This window comes from Larus michahellis, chromosome 9 (assembly GCF_964199755.1).
Source record: "Larus michahellis chromosome 9, bLarMic1.1, whole genome shotgun sequence".
Taxonomy (NCBI): Eukaryota; Metazoa; Chordata; class Aves; order Charadriiformes; family Laridae; genus Larus; species Larus michahellis.
In genome coordinates this window covers 31419807-31445470 of record NC_133904.1, presented here as the reverse complement: position 1 = coordinate 31445470, position 25664 = coordinate 31419807, and the positions used below count along the sequence as shown (strand labels likewise).

Genomic DNA, 25664 nt, shown 5'->3' with positions numbered 1-25664 from the left:
TCGTCTTCTTTCCCTGTTACTTTATTCAATGCCTGGGACTCCTGGCATTTTGACAAATTCATGTCTCCTCTTACCTGCTGAGACTGATTACCAGCAAATATTCCATCGTGGTCATATCTTGATAAATACTTGCTGATCTTGGCCTATTCATTAATATAGGTACATTATCATATTTACTTTACATAACTTGTGTACAGGATAACAATTGATAAATACTGGAAGTGCAACAATGTTTACCTTACTCTTTGAAATGGGATGGGAAGAAATTCTTTTCCAATAACCAAATCCTTTCTTTTTTTAGGGTATTTGTAATTCCTATCTCTGCCAAAGAGAAAGAGAAGAATTTTTAGAGTGTTGCTTTCTTTGTTTTGTCTTTTTATTTTTCTTCCAGGTGAATTTATGATATTCCCTAAGAAAGCTCAGATCTTATGCCTTTTATGCATCAGCCTTTTGTAATCCCTAAAGTCTTGCAGGTTAGTTTGGCTCTTCCCAAAATGTTTACTGAAATCCAGATCGTTTTCAGTCTTTCAAGGATGAAAGTAGTAACTTAAAGACCAAAGGTGGAGAACAGTCAGGTTAAAAAGAAAAAAAAAAAATCACAAAAAATAAAAGCTGTTACAGTGACAGGAAGTTGAAACAAACCCATATGACTCTCGGGGCATTGCTCATCCTGTAGACAAGTACCTGAGCAAAGTCCATGCTTATCTGATAGAGCAAAAAAGATAAAAGTATGCAGCAACTGTTTTGTCACCCCAGATCTGCTGTGCCAGCAGAGCATCACTGAGAATCACAGAAGTGACTGCAAGATCTCACGTACATAATTTACAGTTTTTGTGTCAAATATTGCTGGAGAGAAAGACAAAATGTCTTTATTAAAAGCATAAGGTTGCTACTAAAATACCTGCAATGTGGAGAAATAAAGTAGGATTTGACTTGTGTGGCTTCTTCAGAATTGGTTTCCAAAACAATAGCACTAATAGCATGAAGATGTGGGGGTTTTGGGTTTTGTTTCTTTTGTTTTTAAATCAAACTAGCTATGAGACCAGAAATTGGCTTAAACTTTCAAAGCTAAACATGTGGTGATATGTTTCAATAATGTAACCACAATAATCCTACTAGCCCAAATAAGAAATTTCAGCTAAGAGTTATTATCAGCTGAAAAGTGATTTATTTATTTATCTGTGTGTTTAAGGGTCTTTTTCCAAAATGCTACCGAACAAGTTCTGATAAATAGTAGGGATTTTTTTCTCCAGACTTGTTTGTATTTCTTATTCTTATGTGAGAGTACCGTATTGATGACTCCTCAAACTTTTCAAGGCATGAAAGAGAAAATGGCAAAGTTTGTGCAGTAAAGTGTTTAAAAAAAAAAAGACAATAATGAATGAATGCATACGTTTGTGAAGGCTTGACTGATGTTATGTGTGGAAGTTATCTGAAAATACTGATTTATCTGAGTCGGAGGTTACTCTTGCTCAACATGGAAAACATGAAGTTAGCTGACTATGAGGTTTTTTTGGAGGTGGCTCATATGAGGTTAAAGCTATTTCATGATACATGTTATACTCCTGCTAAATACAAATCAGTCTTGGGGCTTTGGTAAATTATGTTTTTTCTTCTTTTCCTGAAACTTTTTTTTTTCCATTTCCCCCCTCCCCTTTCCTTCTTTTGCTTGAAAGATAAGAGTAGCAAAAAGAATGAGTCCACAGGACTCATACCAAACTTAAGAGCTTTTCCTGTATGAAGTGGAATATTCCATTATTCCATAAAAATATTGTGCAATCCATTATTTAAAAAAAAAAAAAGCGGGGGGGGAAAAACCCAGCTCACAGTATTGAGTCTCCCTAGCATTTTTTATCACTGCAATTGCAACAATTTAATTATTGGTATGTTTGCTTTGTTTTCTTTCAAGTTCTGTGCTGTTTGGAGTGTAACCCAAGCTAATTAAATGTTTCCTCCTGAGGGATGGCAGTTCTTGCAAGCAAGGTAACAGCTGCACCATACCGATGAGGAATGACAAAACTTGTATTAGAGTGGGTATTTCTGCCTTGTCAGATACAACAGTAAGTTGATAGCATTGAACAATACAGGAAGCTTTCGTGATTGTAAAGCTGAACTCACACAAAGTAAGAATTTATAGCAGAGGGCTGTCTTCGGCCAGGCAAACATATGCATTGCTGCCTCTTAGAGGCAGCAGTCAGAAGTAGGGTGATACTTGAATTTCATTTCCAGTTGAAGTTTTGACCTTCAGCAAGTCATTCAGAGCCTTTGTGCTGTAGTTTCCCTGTCCATATAATAGAAACAGAATTTGAGTCACAGGAGTGTTGGTATATAATTTTCATAGTACTCCACAATATCTTGCTGAAAGGAGGCGTGTAGGTGCAATTAACAGTAGATGAGTCTGAATTGCGCTCTCAACAAAGAGAAGTCTTTTGGTTACTCTACAATAAAATCATAATTATATCCTTAGTATCCTTGGCAACAGGTTATGGTCCCAAAAGGTGTTATTACAGTTTAGTATTAATTACTGATATAAAGATCAAAAAGAAGGAAGGACAGAATCTTTTAAACAGTTTCCAGGGTGTAAATAAGCATTATGTAAGAAACATTAAAAACACCATACTGCACATATAGAGGTATGCCCTCTAAAGAAACAAACAAATCATTTGCATAGTTAGGACATGAACTTTGAAAAACTGTATGCTTGATGATTTAAATTCATACAAAGAGATGGTATTTATTGGATATGGATTAGTTTCTCAGTAGGAAATTGTATCCAATTTTCTTTTTAGAAAAGCGAGTCTGTGAGACGCAAGGATTACCAGTTGATGAACTGAAGATAACTTGTTTTATCAAACTGTTTTTACAGAGGAATTACCTGATTATCAGTCCTCGTGTTGTGAATATATTTTAAACTGCAATGTTTCACAATACAGATTCCTTATCCGCTTGAGCACTAAGGCCATGTATAGGAATACAATTCCCTTCCCTTATCCACTCCGTCAAAAAAGGTTAATGTTACTTCTTGTACAGGTATATCTTTTTAAATATGCTCCCCTTTCCATTTACTTGATACTCGGTCCATTTAATGGTATAGTTCTCACCAGCTCACAGTGAGTTTCCTTTGTCTTCCCCTTTTCTCTCTACTCTTTTTGAAATAAGAACCAATAGAAGTAATAACCTTAGAAAGCAAAGTTCTTCTGTTTATTTTTGAAGAAATGATTCTGTCATCATCTGGATGACAAACTCTGTGCATCAGTTCCTAGCTGTACCATCAATAAGGTAGATGGAAAAGAGGAGGAACTTAGTAAGGTGTGTGAAGAATATTTGTGGAAATAAGATCTTGGAAATAGGACAATAATGGATAGAAGGAAAGGGTAATGTAGGCATGTGAATTCTAAGTGCTTTCCAATGTGGAAAAAAAAAATAATTGGCTGCTGGGAATATATTTTAGCTGATTTTTGTGTTACTACTGAGGCAAAGACAAATAAGGTATAATATAACATTATTGGTGGTATGACATAGTTTGAGTTTGAAAATGACGATGGTGACTGCTTTCAAGTGACTTGCTTAATGGAAATACACACACACACTTTTGAGTCTAAAATTGGGTGATAAGAGCCCTGTAGTTTAGTACATCTTGATACATCTTACCTCTGACAGATTTGTTCACTGAATTTATTAGAGTGCACTTGGTACTACATATCAATACCTCTTTTTGCTTTCAATTTAAATAAAGATCTTTATAGGAGAGGGAAGATATCAGAAGACGTAATAATTTTGTGATTATTTATTTACTTACAATTTAATGGTTTGGAGCCAGACTTTGTTTTCTGTATTTATATGGCTGCTTAATATAGTAGCAGCCTTACACTATGACTTTTTTTACAGAAAAACATGATCATTTAGAATGAACTGTGTGAGGATATACTGCTAGTGCGCGCATGTATGTGCAAGTGTGCATCTGTTACTGGATTTCAAAGTTGTCCTTTTTAACTGTCTGGAACTTCTGAGGTACCCACTTTTTTGTGTTGCAGAGGGGGTGCTGGTGGTGTTCAAATACTCTGATGGTGGTGCTCTGATGTTCAGCTACCGTAAATCTGCAAAATAATTAGGCTTCAAACTGTGTAGTTGAAATAACTAACTGAAGGTTTAGGACAACAAAGGTTAGCAAAAATTATTCTGTGAATAAATGTTAAAAGTAATTTAGATGATCTAATTACATTACAATTTATATTTCTAATGCAGAACAGAACATCCCAGCTTGAATTATCTCTAGATTTTCTGCCAAATTTTATAGATTATATTTAGTTCCTTATTGCAAGACATTTTTAATCTCTGTTTTCTCTCAGTCCCTAGAGGTGTAACACTGCATCGCATGCTTATTCTGCTCAGCGTGATGAGGAATTGCTAAAATACTTCTCATAAGGATAGGTTTTTTTGTTGTTGTTGAAAGTTTAGTAGTTTACTTTAGAAGCAGCTGTCAGGAAAACGTGCATCTAAAATAGCTGTAACGCTTTTATAAGGAAGCTGGAATTGCTACTTCCACTTTATGCTCTATCTATACAAGGATGCTCCTGGGACTCTGATCAACTGTCTGTTTATCCATTCTTGAGAATTCCCCTTTGGCTGAGATTGAAAGTGGATGAGTATGACTTTTTTCTGTTGCTATACTAGATGGTACAACTGTCTGTAAGCCTGATTACACATAGTCCCTGTACTTTCTAAAATAATGCTGAACTTCTCTTCATAAATTTCCAGTAAAAAAGTGAAATTACTCTGTCCAAAAGGAAGTTTAGCCTGTGTTTAGAAATCAGCAATAGTCAAAATGAGAACAAATGACTTACAGTTGCAAAAATGCTGATCATTAATAGTCCTCCTTAATGGTGGAGAACTTTATTTTTTTTTTTAATCGAAGTTCTTGTCAGATCAGCATAGCTACAAATAAGCATTAGATGTGCCTATAAGGAAGATGTCAGTGAGAATGCCAAAACTGGGCTTGAAATGTGTATGGGAAGTACTGTACTTGTTATACTCTTGTTGTGTACTTTGCATAAAAATTAAATGGCCTTTTAAAATTTTGCTATTAACAGTTGAGCGAGTTAACTCTGGAAACTAATTGTTGAAGGTGCTTCTTAAGTATATATAAAATTTTGGAGGCCTTCTTAAAATACTTGCGAATTTGTTATGCAGTAGATTATATCCTGGAAAAACACTAGTTAATTTAATTTTTAAATTTGTATTAATAATGTAATTCCAACATCTACCAAAATTTTACAACTTCAAGTGTCAAGACTGCCATTCAGCTCTAGAGTCTAAGTCGTGTTCTTGGTCCTGACAAGCACATCTTCAGCGTGAATACAGTCTACTGAAGTTCTGCAGGATTGGGGGCCTCATGGGTTTTCACAGAAATGTGCAGAATTTAATACCAAAGAACAGTGAAACTGTATGTAGGAACTAAAGACCATGTGGGCTTGTGCTGGAATTACGTTCATGTTCTGTTCACAGGGAAGGGTCTGAAATGGGAATTCTATTTGCCAGTCCAGTTCTAATAAGTGACTGAGTTACTGCAGAAGCTTATTTGGTAGTATGAGGTAGTTTAACAATTTTTAGAATCATAGAGTAGTTTGGATTGGAAGGGACCTTTAAAGGTTTCTTCTACTTGGGCAAATTATTAGTACAGTAACTTTCACTCTGTACTGAATTTCTTCCAGTTTACTGTAACTGGCCCTCAGTTACGTGCATTGAATAGCACTTAGTACGTAACGTGGCTAATGAGTGAATACATCCAGTATCAATCAAATAGTGGGTTTTTTTAATATTATTTCTGTTAAGGCTAGGAAAGCATCTGTTCAGACACAAAACATTGGCGACAGTTAGCATGTGTGAAGACGCAGCTAAAGTGATCCTTACGCTTTCATCTCATCTTTGGAGGACTAGATACAAGGCATGATGGTGCAAAAACTGTTTGACCCTGATACGCCTTACTGAAATTCTCAGAAAGGGTAGGCGCTGGAATAAGAATAACTGGAAAGTTTTAGTTTTGCTGAGAGTCTATTACTCAGTGTACATATTAGCATTAGATAGCATGGGAAGAACAGTGAAAGGAAAGTAAAAAATAACTTAGCTCTGTAGAATTGCAGAATGGTGCTATAGATAGGTTGCAAGATTAAGGAGCTGTCTTGGCATGTTACGATTGAAAGACCTGCAGCCTCATCTGCCTTTCTCTCCTAAGGAGTTTTTCTTAAGAATTTCATACTTCAGATATCGCACTATAATGTGAGTTAAATCGCTGCATTTTGTCTCAATTTTTTCCTCAGTGTTTTCCTTTTATCCTTTTGTTTTATCATAATTCCTTTTCTCTCTCTTGGCTTGGCTCTAATTTCTCACATATGTGGTTATTGGAGTAATTTGAGAAACTTATACCAATATTGGTTGTTTGGGTGCTTTTGTACAAATTAGCGTGCGCAGTAGCATGTCCCAAAACTCAGACACTGAAGTCTCTAGGGTAGGTGGTATCCAACACTGGGATGCCCACTATTGCACTAAAAGTCTCTAAGCTAATTATGTGATACCTGCCAGTCATGGCTGCTTTCACGGAGCTTTGTGAGGCGTCAGCAAAGAAGGATGTAATGTTTAGTTTGATGAAAACACAGTAGGCTGTAATATTTTGCATTTGGGTAAAAAAAAAAAAAAAGAAACAAAACAACCATAGCAAGATGAATTAATCAGCTCATTGCTTAGATGTATTAGGTAAAATAAAAACAAACCAAAGAAAAAAACCCTGACCTGACTGTTTCTAGTAGCCCTGAAATACTTACAAAAACCTATTTTCATAAAGAGTAGAAGAGGATAATCATTCATTCTGTTCCTCTGAAGTAGAAGGGTACTCAGTGGCTGGTGGTGAGCCAGCAATTCCATTGTGAAGGGGAGCTCATATTTTATTTCCTATTATGGTTAGGAATTGTCTTAGATCAAAGTCTCATTTTATTGTGTGATGATAGTTCGGCAAAGGTTCTTTGATTGACTTAATTTCTCAGTTGTGCTTGAGAAATCTCTGTTGAGGTCTGTCTTCAGAATGTTGCGTTCTCTTTTATTCAGGGAGATTTTGGTGTTTGCTGTGCTGAATCTTGTTAGAAAATGAGAGCATTGTGGGATACTTCGACCTCCTCCTGTTCAATATTCAGCATTCCACATGTGTTGGCTTTATTTAAGGGTGGCCTAATCTTCTGTGCCACGGAGCTATTGAGGGATTATTTGCTTCACAATTGATAATTCCTGCTAAAAACTTCAGTTCCTTTACTACTCTTTTTAAGATTAAACCCTTGTGTAGTGTCCCTTCCCCCTCCCAAGTAGAAGGATCTATCAATGGATCATGTTTTATTGGAGAGTTAATTGTTCTGTTCAGACACCTTTGGTGCAGGCCATCCAGTTCTGATGTTTTTCTGTAGCTTTGTTTTTTACAGCATCCTAATACATCCAAGGTGGAATTTTGACATTGCTGCTTTTAGAAATAAACCACAAAATAGTTCCCTCTTTCTATGCAGTGTGAAAACCAGATATGTATTTCCTTAAGTTCTGTTGTTTTTTTCTGGGCTTCTTATGGCCTGGGCAGTGGAAGTAGCAATGAGACTGCTCTCCGGATAGAATTTTTGAACCAACTAATGAGAGTTCTGGGGTAGCCTGCAGTCATAAATAAATTCACTAATTTAACTTTTGGTCAAGTAAACACGCACTTAACTTCTCAGGGTGGTAAATTAGTTCCTCTTTTCTTATGTAGCTTAATCTCTCTCCTGTACTGTCAAATGATAATCTCATACATTATTAATCCCATTTAACATTCAGCTGTGCACAAAGTTCTGGTGGCTGCCAAAGTGCAAAATTATCAGAGCATTGCATGTGGCTTGAGCTGTGATGCTTGACACTCTCTCTAAGGAAAGCGGAGAAACTGGGAAAAGGTAACATTGATTTTCATTTAATGCTTGATCTCTGCTTGTCATCTAAGAGAGCTGGCTCACAATACTCGCATCAAAATTGTTTTATGACCAGTGAAAGATTACTCATTTGTCAGCGCTAAAATGTTTGTTTATTGAAAAAGTTTGGAAGTCTGTTGCTGTGCTGCATCATGATAGGGAGAGCATCCCAGTGTTACATACCTGGCTTATGTTAAAGAAGTGGGAAAGGCTCCCTGGAAAAATGAACCAAACAACTTGTTATGTGCTTAAAGGTGTAAATGAGGGTGCTGTATGAGAGTCATCATATATAATAGTGAGAAAGTGGGGCGGTCTGTATGAGGAACACAAATACAACTGTCTAACAGCTTCTATTTTTGAAGCTATTAATAACATTCCAGTTCCTGTTTACTGTATATTTTAAGCCAAGCAGCCTTTATATGCACAAAGTTTTAGTGTTCTCTCTGAATGTTGACAGGGAGCTTGCAAGTATTGGGTAAAATGTGTCTGTCTGGTGCCTTTTCTCAATCTGGCCTGTACTCAGCAGGGAGTTAAGCTGATTGCAGAAAAAAAGTATGTGATATAGATGAGTGCCTGAACACCTTTTTACCTTCCAGGGCACACACCCCTGTGTATGTACATCTCGTTAGGTAGAATGTTGTTGGCATGCCCATGCCTCTCAACTGTTCTCGTGTCCACACCTGAAAACTTATACCATAAACTAACTTCACTGACACGGCATGGAATTCTGCTTCTCTAGTGCTACGTTTCAGTTTCTATCCAGAACAAGTAGGATTACCCTATAAATGGAAAGATCTAGCTATTCTAGATTTCCTCATTTTAGAGAATGAGCAGGATTTAATAGACTCTCTTTCTTAAAAGATTTCCAGTTAACTGTACATTTTCATATTTATTCCTGTTATACTTACTTGTTGTCTATTCTAGAAGGTGTATGGATTTTTACTGTACGTATTTTTACTAGACTATTGTTTGTACATGTCTGTGTTACTTTATTTAGTCTTTTGGGATTTTATCTACTACAATGAATTTATTATTCCATTATCAGAATATAGCATAGTCTCTTCTCTGGCTTTGAAATCTAAAAGTGTCTGGGGAAAAAAACCTCTCAAATCTCTTTCAAAATATCAGTAAGTGAGCTGCTCTGGTTTATGAATCAGATAATTACAGGCGTGACTTTTATCTCAGACCTCACCGCTTGTTTTCATTTCTGTAGCCTTAAAAGCTTCAGTTAATCATTCTCAATAGACTGAAAAATAGTTTCCATGTAAGCTAACAAATTTGGAAGCATAGTTTCTAAATCCTTTAACTGATCCTGCAAACAGATGTTGAGGATAAATATTACTCATCTAAAAGTAGATACTGCTAACATATATAATGAGAACTGCATAAAATTACTGGAAACTCTTGTTTTTGTCTTGAGAGAATCGGGGTTAATAAGCCAGATCAGTCACTTTTATTTAGGCAATACAAAAAAGCATATGTCTTCTTGCTTTACCAGCTGTCATAAAATTTTGGAGAAAAGGGTTGTTTCCAGGCTTTCCAAAGGGAATATTTCACAGAAGTATTTTGACCTTTATAGCTTACAAAACCAATTGACTTCCTTTCCCCATAAACTATTTTTTGGCTGAGATTTTTCTACAGCAAAGCTTTAGTTGTGAGGAAAAATACCAGCTCTGAAAATAATAACTGGACTGCCTTCTAGTGGTTTTAGTTATCATAGATTACTCTTATAAAAAAAAAAAACAAACCAAAAACAAACAAACAAAAAAACAACAAAAAAAACCAACAAAAAACTCAACAAACAAAAGAAACACAAAAAACCCAACAACTCATCTCTTCAGGTGAATCATATTGTTCCAAACTTAGTATTTCCCCCCCAATATTTCTTAATATTCAACAATTATAAGTGTATTTCAATGATATTTGCATTTTTGGAAGTAAAAGGCAGATTGTACTGGTCACATATGTTTGTTTGTTTTTAATCTTAAGAAAAGACTTTTTGCCTGTGTTTGTTATTTTAAGTAGTGTGTAGGAATTTACTGCCAGATCAGGAGATATTGATTTCAAGATAAAGGGCTTTTTTTTTTTTCTTTTTTACTCTTGTGGATAGTGCTTAAGAAAAAAAGAACACCCCCAAATCCAAAAAGCCCCACTGACCGAAGTGCTACCACTAAGGAAAAAGAGAGATGTGTGACAACAGAACCATTGAATTGAGTATTAGGATAGTTTAAAACTTGCCAAGTGATGTTCTTAATAATTTTAATTTTTTTTTGTGTTGTTACACACCAGTAAAAGAGCAACTTCTAGAAATCTAGTGAAGACCTTAATATTGTAAGGTGATGGGGATTTAGAGTGTTTTGCATTAATTAAACAGATCTAGTTTGTGGAACTCCTTAGTAAATTTTCTTCTTGTTGTGGAAAGTATTTAAAATATTATTATACGCTTCTCTTCTGCTTTATCTGCCTCCTGCCAGTAGAAACTATTAACATCTCTGTGAATAGATGTATCTTTTACCAGATACTGACTTTAACCTACATACAAGGTGTTACATATTGTCAGTATATTTTCCTAATAACTCTTTTGTAGTTGTCTTCATGTTGAGTAAATAGAAATCAAAGCCTATCTTTATTATTACTTCCCAACTTTGTGTAACCTTCTATGAGGTGTTTTATTTCGCATTGGACAGTGAAACTTAACACTGGGGAGAATGAAGAATTTTTTTCTGTTAGCATCATATAACACCAATGATATAATAAATTATATCCTGAAATCAAAACATCATAGAAATGCTCTCATCTTCAATAACAGTCCTAGAATTAACCCTTTCTGGAAAATTCTTATTGTGAAGAAAAAAAATAAATCACTTTTCTCTCAGATTCAAATTATCTTCTGGAAATAAAAGAATTACATATGCAAAGATCTTAGTACTATTTGCTGTGCACTGATACTAAAACAAAAAAGATGAAATGACAGCAGGGCAGTGTCAACTTTAGTCTGCAAACTTCTTTGGAGGTTATATTAAAAGGCAGTTTCCCGTGACAATGTGGACGTACAGTTGAAGAGCTGTGGAGACTGCTACAGTAGCAGTAAGGCAGGCTAAGGTGTGCTTTACAAGACCATGAATACTTGCAAAATTAACCCTTAAGTAAGCAGAAAAGTTAAGTAATAAGATCTTTTATCTAACAGCCTTGCAAAGATGCTGAAGAAAGGAAACTCGTAACTGATGAGGTGTGACACAAATTGAGGGATAGTAGTCTTAACTGAAGGGATAAGCATATCCAGAGATGGCAGCAGTGCTCAAGGCCGCTGCAGTATAGACAGTGGCAGGAGAATCTTGAATCAGCAAATTATGATCAAGTTTCTGAAGATGCTGACCACTGGGGAAGATTTATAGTGCTCAGCGTGAAGTACTGGTGTACGTGGGCCTCTTAATCTCTGTCATTAAACTTAAAAAGGAAACAAGGCAGTCACCATCTGTGCTGTCCATAAGATAAGTAGCATGTAGAGGCAAAAGTCATGTGATGTATAAAAATGGTCCAGCAATTTAATACAGTAAGAATAACGTTTTAAACTGGAGGAGGAAAAGCAACTCCCAGTGGTGTCAGAAGTGTTGCGGTAAAGCACAGCTGCTGGCTAATGGCTTCAAAATGGGAAGCTACTGGACTTCAAAGTGATGGTTTACATACCTGTTCTCATTGTGCTAAGATAAACATGGAACTTGGAATTTTTATTAAAGAAAATCTTAATTTTCAGTAGGATGTAGTTGATAGTAGCCTTAGGGGTGTTCAAAACTTCTTGGGGGCCAGCTGAATTTAAAGCTGTTTTTTTATCATTCTTCTTTAGTATTTGCAATCATTGTCCTTATTTCTGTTAAAGCTGCATATGTTTCTCATGTTCTCAACATAGGAGTTACTTGAGAGAGAAACACGTAAGTGGGAATTAGTGTTTGTCATTTCATTTCAGCGTTCACCTTAATTCAGTTTGATCCTAGACTTCTGTTTTGAAAGGTGGGGTAGGTTCCTTGCAAGTTTTTATTTCTCATTGACATCTTTGATTCCTTCAGATGCGTTGCACTAAATCTCTGAAGAGAAATAAGGTATAGATTAAAACCTTTCCTTCATAAAAATGTTCAGATTCCTGATGATAATCAATTAAATACAAAAACTAGAGGTAGAATTGAACGAACTAAAAAGTTAGTTTAATAAAATAAGCTTTAAAGGACTAAAATAATTATTGACTATAAATTCTTCAGGGACATTAACAATGTATTTGATAGTTGCCAAGGAAACATAACCTTTTTCCAACATATGTATGCATTGCACATAGTAAGTAACTGAAGTAATTCTGACAATGACTGATCCCCTTCAGCATACCTATTCTTCCTTCAGCCTCTGCAAAAATTGCAAATGTGTTTTACAATTCAGCTAGATTAGTATCCACTATATATGCTGAACCCTTAGTACTTCCTATCTGATGATGCAAATAGATTCAAAAGAAAAGCAGCATATCAGTTTTTCCTGATTGAAAAATTGTCATTTTGCAACAAAATGGGCAGTGAGTGTGTGCCCGGTTGGCCATTCTTGATTAACCATAGGGCATCGCGGAGAATCTAGAGGCTAATACAGACTCAAAAATTGGATTATGTTTATGCTAAACGTTGATGTAGTACAGAAATAGTGGATTCAACCTAGAATAGCAGCAGAAAGTTTTGCAGTGCTTTGTGTCCTTTAGCTTGGGCGTGTAGAACTCTTTACTACTGTAGCAAAGGCAGCGTGAACGTCTTCGTGTATTTGTCCTGCCTTGGGGTGAAGTGGAAGGATTGAGTGGAAGAAATTCCCTGTTCAGATATGGTGCAACTCTGGTGATCAACTTACGGGGCAACCACAATCCATTTGAAATATGAAGCATTCATACATTACAGTAGGTATAGTAGTAGTACAAGGTATCAAATTATCATAATAGAATATTTAAGAGTTGCCAAAGTACAATTGCCAAATTAATCCTTTACCAAAATAAGTGACCTGTGTTAAGTAAGGTCTAAAAGAAGAAGAAAAAATGCCTGTAGCAGTGGCAACATCAGAAAGACTGAGATTTTCAACTCTACGTGTTCCTTAGTGCTGTAAATAATTCAAGGTGACCTAATCTGCACAGAACTTTGTTAGGCAAAATGAATGTTGCAGACCCAAATTGGTATTGGAAGCTTTTATATATAGTCACAACATACTTCAATACTCTTTGAGGAGACTAACATTGGGACTGCAGACAACTTGGAGCATAGGTTGAGGAAAAATTGTCTTTGAGAACTTGGATGTCACAGTGAAGCTGCTGTAGTTGTGACTCTAAAAGCAGTGAAAGACAGGAATGCTCACAACACTGTCAGGTGTGTAATGCTATGTTTGGTGAAGTGCTTGAGGGGAGCTTCTGTGTCGGATCTTGGGATCTATAGGGGGACCCCTCGCTACTACTTCCCAGGGAGGAAATACCCTCTTACTACTTGGCAAGTACCATCAACCTATGTATAGTACAGTGCTATAGAGGTCATTTATCTTCAGTCTTAATTGCGTGAATTCAAGTAAATAGATGATATATAAATTTAGCTTCTGAGAAATATTAAAAAGACTGAATAATGGTTATGTCTTGCCAAATAGGCATTTGCACAAATTTCACCTTGCCTGCAGAATTGATTTTTCTGCATTAAGGAGATTGTTTTATAATTTAGCAGTACATAATTCTTTTTTCATTTTGATGTTGGCATTTGGATGATTTTTAAATGGGTCTTACTAAGAAATGGAAGCTAATGACTTAATTGAACAGTGGCTGAAATAATCCCCAAAGATGTCTCTTTACATTGTACATTAATGCATGTTGTTGTCATTATCTTATATAAATGACTGGGGTTTTTTGCCCTGCTTTCTAGGCTCGTCTCTGTTTTATAAAATAAATCATAGTGAAAATTCAGTGAAGACCTCCCCGTTTTGTAATCTGCATGAAATATGCCTGTATCCATTATCCAAGTACAATTTGAGAATTGATCACAGCTCTTGCTCACTGCCATGTTACTGTGATATTTGGCAGCCAGAATGTCATTTCTAAGGCAGAGAAGGAAGTGACTGAGAATGGCTTGAATTAAATATGAACCTCATCTTTATGGAGGAGGAGTCAGGAAGAGATGGAAATCATATAAAGCCTTTCCTGAGGCACACAATCTAGCTAAAACTAAATTATTCGCAGAACCATAACTTTGTCTGAAGTTATGAAATGCGAGTGGTATAACTTTAGTCAAGCATCTATGTGGTTTTTGATGTTGTTTTTATACTGGCATATAAGATAAAATATACCATAATTTGGGACTTTCGACTGGGGATTTTATGAAGATGTTGCATGCTAACCATTCGCTTTTCTACAGTGCTTATGGGCTGGGCATTGGTATCTTGGTGATGGAAACGTTTAAAAAACACGATAGCTATGCAGTTATTGATTACAAATCAATCCTTGAATAATTGTCATAGCTTCTCTAACACAAGCATCTCAATTTATTTTTGTGTGGAGCAAGCGGAAAGTTCAGACTTCTTGTTTTGTTTGCCATTGATCTTACTGAAAGAAATATTCAGTACTTGGGGTTGGATGTGGAGGGAAAAGACCAGCACATCATTGCATGTGGAACTGAAGTCTGTCCTCTCTTTCAGCTTTTTTATTAAAGAGATAATGAATAAAGAAAGTAATAAAAAGAGTCAAAGTGAAGCGTACAATAATATTATTTAAGTCATATGAGTCATATATTATTGTCATGAAAAGCATTTTTATGCAACTCCAAAAAAATTAATTTCAGAGCTTGTTTTCATCATAAGCTTGTAATGAAGTTTTAGACTAAACTCAAGAGGTTCACTTGAAAAAAAAAAAGGTAAACTACAAGTAAAGTTTAGTTTAGTAAAGTTTATTTTAAAGTGAAGTTTAAATTTGAATGCTAACTTTTGCAAAAAGACAATTCTGCTTGTATTTGATGTCAGTGGTGTGGAAGTATTGTTTCATCTTGAACTTCGGAACTGTGGGCAAAATGAGCTGTAAGCTGTCTGTCTTTCTCTCTTTCAATGGAGAGATTTGTCTTGTGAGTTGTCTGCTTCTCTGCTCCTCTCTCAGCAGCCCAGTCATCCCCCCTCCTCTTTCAATGAGATGATGCTAACGTGGAAAGGTAATGATGGGGATTCATCTTCTCCTACAGCCATATGATTTGCTGTTAGGGGACTTAATAAGAATATATAGCAGAAAAGAAGGAAAAAACCAACAGTATGTAGTGGCCTAGCTCTCTGAAACAATGTGCAAGTAGTTTATTTAGTAGCTGTAAAAAATATTAGTCTGTGAGGTCATTAATGAAATCCTTTTTTAGTAAGATTTTTGTCTTATCTGGAGAAATGAAAAAAAGTGTTGTGAATAAACAACAAACTCGAATAACTTCAAACAGTTTGGGAAAAGTTCTGAATGGAAAATGTGGTATTGGCATTCCTGACAATTAACTGCTTTTTAGGTTTTTTCATTTGAAAGAAAGAACTGGTTTACCACATCCTTTTTCATGTTTGCATGATATTATATTTAGTTACAGTTTCTGGATATCTAAATAGACATTTTTAGCAGTACACTCAAGACCAGAACCTAATTTTATTATGCCAGACAGGATTTGTTTGTTTGTCCCTCCTTGGATTCCTTAGAATTTCCTGTTCATGTCACACTGTCTAAGTGTATAGCATGGCATGCAGTGCTGTATTTCCTGCTATCAGGAAGAAATTTTAAAATTAAGTTCCTGTTATCATTACATATAAATCCTTTCCCAAGTTTATTATACTTTCTTCAGACTGCTATCTTGGCCCTCTCGTATAATATCAATGCATTTTGTATTTTAAATGAGTACTGATGAAAGCTGCTAATGGTATATGTGCTGTCAGTCCTTTTAAGGTCTTATTCTATCTCTGGTATAACGTAAATAAGACTACTGGCTTGTATGGTGGAAATAAAGTGTTATGGGTAATGAGTTTTGAAAGTCAACATGTTTAGTGACTTAGTGATAAATATGCAGTCACGTCTTTTAGGTGGGGACAGGGATTACTGTGAGACTATACGGAATTAGCTCCTCACTTCTGTGTGGAATGCAGGTGGGATAGTTCAAGATTTTTTGGTTTGGGTTTTTTCTTTTTTATTCCTAAGGAATAGAGATTTTTTCAGTGTAGGAAATGTTACGTGTGGTGCTTTTATTTTGGTTGGTTGGTTTTGGTTTGTTTTTCTCCCATTTACTGACAAGCTTGTGGAGCTGAGGTGAACATTTGCAATCGGGACCTACCAAACACTGAGCTCAGAACTCAGGTGTTTTACAAGGCAATCTCAGATAGTGGTAGTTCAGTCAGATACGTGTACAGAAACATGAAGGAAGTGTAGTAAAATTAATACTTACATCAAATAATATTAAAATTATGTAGTTTAAATTTGTGTGGATGATATGTTTCAAGAACCACATATAACAAAGTTAACTGTGTTTATTTTAAAACAGTTATTTAAAAATGAGAACTAAATTTTTGATGTGATTAAAAAGAAAGTTACATGCATCTTTGGCAATGGAGGGAAGAGGAATGGTGGGACAAAAAGTCACAGAAGCCTGCTGTATACATACTTATGTACGTGTGGTTTTCTCTGGGGGGAAAAAAACTGCAAAAATTCTTCAAGCCTATTTATTTATTTATTTCATCCTTATCACTTCTGCAGCTTGGTTTGGGGTCTGCTCCTGCTGTAAGCAAGACCCTGGCTCCTCTCTGGTCTCCTACTTTTTCTTCTCAGACAGCAGCTAGTGTATTCGGCTAAGAGAAACTGCTGCCATGTGGAGGAGTGGAGAGGAGGAAAAACAGCAATCGGAAAGCCTGCAGCATATGAGCAATCTTCTCCTTCAGCAGGGTTCTCCTTGAGCTTTCAGATAGCAAGCTGCAAGGAAAGGACAACAGGAATGGGCAGCTGTCATTTTTACTGTTTAGCCACAGTCATTTTGACAGAAAACAGTACATCGGGAGTAAACTGAAAACGAATAGCTACACCATCTGTTATGGTGGGAGTAGCCATATGGAATAAAGTTCAAAGGCTGTTGTGTTATGGTTGTTAACTCTTTGACTACATCCATGTTGTGCTGAAACAAGTGAGGTAGCTACTGCTTATCAATGACTGTCTTGTTGGAGTAGGATGGAACTTATTCTCTCATCTCACCAATAGTGTCAGAAAAAAATTTAATGTAGTACATGATATCTGAGGGTCCAGCTTTGCTCAGACCAATGGTAATCAGGAGCAGCAAGGGGCAAAAAAAAAAAGTGTTTTCTAAGGATCGGTGGCAGGTGTTGCAGCAGTGCTCCATTTCATCACTGGCTATGCCTTCAGAATAGTGTATATGTGCTAGTCTAAACTAGGAGGAAAGGATGTAATTAAAGAAGTGACTTTCTAAATTAGTAGCTCTGAACACGTGGAATACACAAAAGGCAAGATGATAATATAGAGGTAGATGTTATACTTAACTCTTCATGGTATACTTTGCTCACTTTTCCAGTGTAGCTGCATTTTATCTAACTGAAAGGAATATACTCTGTTTTTTCAAGATAACTTGCTAGTTTGGCTGTTACTACACTAAAGTTATTTTCAACTTTAATCCCTGTCAAAAGGAAGCAATAAGGTACGCTATAAAGGACAAACGTGCTATATGGTGCTGCAGTCCCTTACTTGCATGTGGTTGTTGTGGAAGAACTTAAACAGTTTTGATAGAGGTAAAAATAAAGGATCTTGCAAATTTATCAAGACTTCCACGGAAGCGTCTTGTGCTTTTCTATCTATTCTAAAATGTCAATAGCGGAAAGATTTATTAATCTTATTACTAAGTCTCTGAATTGGTAATAAATATGAAAATGTGTATGATTACACGTTGATAGTCTCTGCAATGAAAATAATATCTCCGTATTTCATGTGTTAGCAAACCTTAGACACATTAAAAATTCTTTCAGTAAGAAGATGCTGCTTTTTTTTGGTACCTGGGAGCAGTCTTATATGTCAGATTTCTAATATCTGCATGCTGTGGGAAATGACCTTGTTATGGATCTAGTGCTTACTGCTAATCTAGAGATACACCAATAAGGATCTAAAGCATAGTCAGATGGCCTCGTAGCTCAGACTTTAATCATATTACTGACCGACTGCTGTGGTTACTCATCCAGAGATCCCAAGGCACTCAGGCAATTTATACATAATTAGTTACTTTGGTCACCATTGTTCAATGAGTCTGTTCAATGCCATTTTCTGCTAGATGGCAACTGAAGGACTTCTGTGCTAATGACAGTGCTGCTTTGAGTACCAGTACAATAAGAATGGGAACACACTGACTGTAGGAAAACTAAAATGAGTACTTGGTGCGTCCTGAAATTTCCACTGATATGGTCAATCAGGTTTCACAGATGTTAACATTGATCTTTTCTTAATAATAACAATTAATAAATGATAATGAAGGCTGGGCCAGTGGGAGTGTGTGTGCCTCTTTTTGGACCATCAGAAATGATTCTAAATATTTTATATAGCGTAGCCAAGAGAATCTTTATTTGCAATAAGGACCCAAAAAAAAAGTCAAAAGCACTGTCCCTGGAGTTTAAAATGTTACACAATTATCTGTCAGAAAAGTTCTCCCATAAGGAAAAGGATAGGACTAAATGATGCCCTTAGGGTGCCTTCCAAATCTGTCTTCTCTAAAAGCCAAACTGATCTCTGTTGGGTAGCAGCTACCAGAGTAGCTACTTAACTTTTCCAGAACTCTATCACAAAAGATAATCTACAATAAGAAACCAAGGTGGTAAAGACTTCAAGAAATGTGAATTAACTATGTTATATGCTCTTAAAAACAGTTTCCAGATTGCATCGGAGGAAATTTACTTGCAATCAGAAGCTGTTAATATTTATGTTGTAATGATGCAATTATTAGTAAGCCAAGTAAACATCATCTGAGTGTTATTCCTTATTGGACTACCATAAATCAAATTTAAAGTTTCATCCTTAAAGGTTAATCTACCTTAATTTTATAAATTAATTTGGACAGGGATTTAGCTTCTCTTGATTGACCCAAATTATAAAGAAGATGGAATGAGATTAAGGCCATCACTGTAGGGATGTGAGAAATCTGGTGGCTGAAGAAAAACTGATTCACAACACCGAAGAAGTGACAGCTGTGTTCCAAAGTCGTGTTTTAGTTTGTGTTTTTGTTTGTTTTTATTCTTCTTTCTCCCTAAAAAAGACCTTTCAATGGGTATGTAACATAGCTGGTGTGTAGCCAGCGGTTAGGGAAGCCCATGGTGAGTTGTTACTCAAAGCTGTCACCACATCCTGACAAAGAATGGCATTCTAACTTCAATTATTATGAGTTATTTCCATCCATAATTCTAATGTTTTGAAATAGCAGGCTGTTTTCTACTTATTTTTTTTTTTTTACTGTGAGTCAGATGACTCCCAAGATCTAACTAACTGGTTTGTTTTTTTTTTTTTTTTAATATACTGGCTGTTGGCTTGTAAAAATTCATGTTTCACTTTGTTAAATGTATTTACATCTAACATTTTGTATCAGAAAAGCTTAAAAGAGAAAGTTTAAGGATTTAATCCCTTTAGTGTGTTGGGGTTTTGTTTACTTTCTTAAACTGCAAAGGGTTTGGCTTCAAACTAGAAGTGCAATCAGAAATTAGCATAAATTCTGATGAAATTTTATCTTGCTCATAAGAGTCCATTAAACATTTCAGGACCAAGCTAATGGATATAAGATGCATAAATCCAAAAGATTTTGAGGCAGTAGTAAATCCAGTAAGTGACATCATGAGCATGGCAATGACTAGGCCTGGTGTTTAATGAAGAAAACATCCTTATGCTCACGGGTTTCTTTTTTTCCCCTGTATCGCAAATTTGTCGCTAGATAGCAGTTGAAATATTCCTACTTGTACGTCAGAGCATATCACTGCAAAATATGATCTACTTAACTCGCTTTCAACATCCACGTTGTCATGGTAGCATTTTGTATATGTAGGAGTTACCCGAATACTGCAAAATACATGTTTTGAATATGTGGGATGGAATGTCTTTTCGATCAGAAAGGTAGTTTGCGAGCAAGAGAATCACTGAATGCTGATGACAGTTCTTGGGCTGGGAGAAACCCAATTTTAATTCACCTGAATACCTTAGTCATTGGACTTTCTGAGTAATTTTAGGACTTCTGTTGGGTTCCAGGTTTTGGGAGGATTTGCTTGCTTGCTTGTTCAGTAGTGTTTAAAACACGAACAAGAATTTTCCTTGTTCTGGTCAATGTGTAACAGAATTGATTTGCTGGAATCTCTTTTGTTTCAGGATTATAGTTTTACCGGCAGTTTTCCTTTCCAGACGTGTTAACTTTAGCTTTTTGTTATGAAAACATCAGGTTTTTTCATGTAATGGTTACAGAACAGATGCCTGCCTGTCTGCCTGTCTTTCTCATGGAAAAAACAACAACAGTAGTTTTAAAGGTTTGTAGTGTAGTGGCATTTTGAAATAGTTAACTTCTGCAGGATATATAATATCAATATGCAGAACAACTTCAATTCAAATATCTTTGTAATGAATTTGAAATATCAAGGGAATGTTATGCAAAAGGTAATCAAATTGTGCATCATGGCTGTTTTTCTAACTAGTGATAATTAAAACTTTCCTCTTTGCCTGCTTCCCCATGTTCAAAGCATGATTGAGTGTGTCAAAGTTTCTCTGAACTAAATTCTTCAACCCTGGGGTTAACTGTATTTCTGGATGCTTAACTTATCCAAAGTAATGAGGGAAGCAAAGCAAGACAGGAATGCCAGTCACTTTGTGAAATGGAAAGTAATACTGTCCTGGAACAATTAATTTTCCATCTAGGGATGCTTCCAAAATCATCAGTTAAAGACTGCAGGTAAATGGAACCAAATGATTTTATATAGTGAACAAAATGTTATACAGGTACAAAATTATTTTTTTTAACTCCAAATTTATTTCTCAACTTTCCACAGGCTAGTATGTGGTAAACGCTACTAGAGCTAATACTGCAACAAGAGGTTATGGAATGGAGCTTCTAAGCTCAGACAAGCAAGAAAACCATAGATTTAAAACTGTTAGAGAATAACTGCACTTCTTTGTGATGATGCAAGAAATTCTGCTATGACGAGACAGATATAACTACTATTTATAAGTTATTATTCTTTCTTTTCACCAGCTTTGCTTAATGAGGTTGATGCGTGTAATGTAAAAAACATTTGTTTTTTCTAAATTCAGTTATAATCTAGCAATCCAGTTCCAATACTCACGACTAGCTAGCTGGTTTGTTTTGGTATTTATGACCCCGATTGTATTTTAATTCACAGTCCTGGCTAATGATGCTGGACCTCAACTTCTTCCTCTGTGTAAAGATGTTCAAAACTACAGTTATAAACTGTGTAACAACAGTTCGTATTGAGTCAATGTGTATATTATACATATTCTTCTATACTATTCCTCAGTCAGAACAGTTCTCTGTCGATAATTGCCTTTTGTAAGCTTGTTTGTCCACTTGAATATATCTGATGGGTTTGGCAGCCTGTTTTTTTTTTCTTTTTGTATGGATTAGGAATGCCCAGCAATAAGCTGCTTTTCTTATTACAGTTACTAGAGCATAAGACAAACTGGCTGCAAAAGACCCTAATAATTAAGCATTTTTATATGATGATCATCTAAGGCTAGAAACAATATCCTCTGAACTGTATGGTGGAATAAATTTGCTGTTGGGCATCTAATAGGCATTGAGAGGTAACATGAAAAAATTATTTGATTTAACTTAATGGCATGTTTCACTATCAATTTATTCTTTTTGTTTACAGTCTTTTACATCTTTCTAATGTCAGAAGGCATTCCATACATTATTAACATGTTAAATCGATCAATAGTGCTAAAACTCATGTTTGGAAAATTGAGTTCATATTTGCAAAGTTGGAGTTGCGGTGGTTCTACGTCCAGGCTTGTTACTTCCCAGTATGAGAACTTTGTGATGCACCTTCAGTTACTCCATTTACAGTTATATTTAGATATACCACTTCCTATAAACTGTTATCTTATAATAATGTAACTCCTGTCATCTTTGATTTCCTGAGAAGGTCAGAAGCATCAAACAAGCAAGTGTGTAAATGTGAGGTAAACCTGAAAACACTGATTACTGAAAAGCAGAGAACTGTGAAATTCTGTTGAATCTTTCCCTTCTGTGTTTATCTATGTCTGCGGGGTTTTCCAAGGTACTTAATGGAATTAGCTCCCTGTGTTGTAGATGATGGAAATATTTTCTTTGTGGGAGTGGGGAGGAGGAGCAATGGAACAAATTACGAGGGGAAGAAAAGTACCTCTTCAGGGTGAGTACTATGTTGAAATTTCCTACTATCTAGCTGTTATTTTGACAATGTCATATGCTGGGGGCTGTGCTATAGCTAAAAATTTTCCTTAAATAGTATGTTTTGTGGCTATAAGTGGAAACAATAAATGTTGATTCATCAGCAGCGATGCTTATCTGAGTTTAGATAGCTGATGTAGCAAGTCCCATAATTCAAACAATGTGATGACTCATTTTGTTAATCACTTGCTCTGTGATAAAATATATTGGAATTAGTTTCTTGTTAAATAGCACATGTTCCCTTGAGCAGTGAAGTTTCGTTAGACTTCTGAATATTTGTTTTAGTATCTAGCATGCATGAACAGTCAGGGTTGCTTGGAATGTATTTGTTAAGATGCAAAAATCACCCTGGGTACGTAACAAAAGCATAGGCCTTTGGTTAGGCAGTCTCTAGTTGATGCTAACCAGCAAGAAAAAGATATCTGTTAATCTACTTTATTTCAAGTCCAAAACTAAATACAGCTGCTAATATTTAAGTTGATATAGATGAGGAATGATGAATACAAGTTGCATCAAGGCAAATTCCAGCAGGATACTACGAAAGGAGATTTTGCAGTGAGGGTCATCAATACTGGAACAGGTGCCCAGGATATGAAATCTGCATCTTTAGGGATAGTCAGAACATGTTCCTGAGCAACCTGCTTCAAAAGTGAAGTTAGCCAAGTTGGTGGCGTAGGAGGGGGCTGGAAATCAGCCAGATGACCTTCTCAGGTCATCTTCCCAAGCAAAACAATTCTGTGATTTTTGTAGGGAGGTGCAAAAAATGCCTTAATGGTATCTGGATCGCCTTCTTTCAAGCTGCTACCTTTTCTGCATTCAAGACATAATTAAATTTATATCCTTAAACCTTAAAAGGCTAATATAGATTTCAAAGATAGTATCCAACTACATAGAATAGTAGCTATTTTTTAAATATAGATCTGCTAAACTCATTATTTGAATCAGATGTGATAAAAGGCGGAGTTGACTAGGTATTTTCTTTCATCTGTAAAGCAACTTTGATTCATGTTTAATGGTACACTTCTCCACAATGCTGATTTTCTTTCATGTTCGTTCTTTACTCAAATATGTATTTAAATGGAGGAATTATTTCTTTCTCTTGGAAAATAACTTTGAAAGCAGAAGTAGCATTAACTTACTGTGGTCATAACTGTAACTTTGATTTGTATGCAGGATTAGAAATTTCATATTTAATACTTATAACCATACTGTAAGACCTCAAGGCAAGTGCACAAGCAAAAGCAAAACCCCAAAAAGGGAGTCACTGGTATAGTGAAATTACTGAGCTAGAAAACAAAATTCCTGATTGTGTATAAAGTGATTCATCTGGTCTTCAACGCTCTGGACAACTGATAAAGCTAACAGAGCACCTCTGCTGATTTTCTAGTTCTGCAAATGCTTAATGTACTCTCTGCAGTAAGTAGTCTAAGCTGGAATTGAAAAGAAAATGCTGAGGCAATTTTATCATGGTAGGGTTTTCTTATAGAGACACATTTATTCCTAGTGCAACTACCAGGTGCATGTTTGCATGGAGTTTGGAGTGATTTTGTACAAAATTCTTTGTAGTCAAAATCTGGGCGAGCAACAATCTATAACTGCTACTCAGGAGACTCTAAAGGGGAGAAATGGGAGAACTTCTGCAAAAAGTTGCACAGTATATAGGGTAAAAACTGTCAGGCTGGCTTGGGGATGAACCAAGATAAGATCACCTTTAGTGCTTTTAGTAACTTTTTGTACTTAAGACCTTTACACAGATTGCAAAATTGGTCCTTTGGTACTTACATCTTGTGAGTATTTCAGTCTGCACTTGAAATATTTTAGTTGTTTTTCTTTGGACCCTGGGAGCAAGTAGGGGGGTGATTCAGAATGGAATACAAGCAAAGGGGAAGCAAAACTTGCCTTCCACCACTTTCAGCGTGACGCACAGTTTTTCGTACCTTGGCTATACATGCCTATTTTTCTCTGTGAAAATGTGGGACTGAACTAAGTTTGTTTGAACTAAGCTGCCCATCCAAACACTTCTGACTTCTGTCAGTATTTAGAGTCTCTATTGTCAGTAGTTTTGCCGCATAGCAAACCTTGAAACCTTTAGTAACACTTTCAATAGCTCAGACGATAACCAAAATAACAATGTTGAGGTGAATGAGATGCCTTCTAAAAAAATTACAAACTTGGTGGGATAATTAGGCTATTGCCAGATTATGCAGACACAAATGTCAGTAATTCTACTGTTGAAGTAATATGTATATAAGGAGCCCTTTTGTGTTTCAGTCTCATTATGTAACAGAATTTCTTCTAGGTTGTCATTTTATAAAATGACATTGTTATTCCAACTTTTAAAGAGCTACCAGCAATTAAAGGAATTTCATAGTTATCTGGCTGCTGGTCATTTAGGGAAAATTATGGAATGGAAAGAGGAAATTACAAAATTGAAGACAAAATTAGTAAGAACTCACAAAATAAAGCATTAAGAGTTTTAGCCATCCGGTTACTGATGGAATTTTTACATACACTGGTGAAAAAAAATAAATCAGAACGCATCTGCTCTGTTATTGTAAAATCCTTGGTAAGTGCATTTGTCTTGAATTATCTTAATTTCAAAGGGATATGGAAAAACAAGAAAGAGTTTCAAGAAGACCAACAAGAGTGGTAAGATACAAAATGCTGCACATAATAGGAATGTGTAGGTAGCATAACATTTTCCACTTAAAGAAGACGCAACTAATCATATAAAGTTATGGAAACTGTAAATGAAGAATGGCATAGATGAGTTTGTCATTGTCTCTTGCTGTAGAAGAATTATAGCACTATCTAAAGGAGAATGTAGGTGAAGGACTTTAGACAAACAGAAGATTGTTCTTGATGCCGTAGTCTGTCAATGTGTGGGACTTCTTGCTGCAAGAAGTTATGGCTGTTTAAAGTTTACATTGCTTAAAGAAAAAAAAAGGAATAATTAATCATTGGAATGAAAAAATGCACTAAGAAATAAAGCATTAAAGAGAAATAATAAAAGCACGTCTGCCTCGGGAAGCTTGAGAGGGAGGAGATTGAGACTCCTGCGTTGTGACACTGGCAAGTTTTGCCATTTAACTTTTGCAAACAGGATTATACTGTTCCATCAAACTCACATGCCTTATTTATCAATACGTTATAATTCTTCTTCTAGAAGACTTCTGGGGGGAAAAAGTGCTATAAATAGAATAAAATGTTGAAGTAAAAGTTTTGCAGTGTT

General features: G+C 35.8%; 1 protein-coding gene across 40 annotated transcripts in view; it reads left to right on the top strand.

Annotated features, from left to right (window-relative positions):
• LOC141748935 (guanine nucleotide exchange factor DBS-like) overlaps positions 1-25664 on the top strand; it is a 243678-nt gene that overhangs the window by 26343 nt on the left and 191671 nt on the right. Inside the window, exon 1 of one of the 40 annotated variants that reach the window (XM_074601744.1) lies at positions 1967-1983. The exons of the other annotated variants lie outside the window; for them this stretch is intronic. The gene's annotated coding sequence lies outside the window, so the exon portion shown is untranslated. Of the gene's footprint in view, positions 1-1966; positions 1984-25664 lie in introns of those variants that run through there. 40 annotated transcript variants of the gene reach the window in all.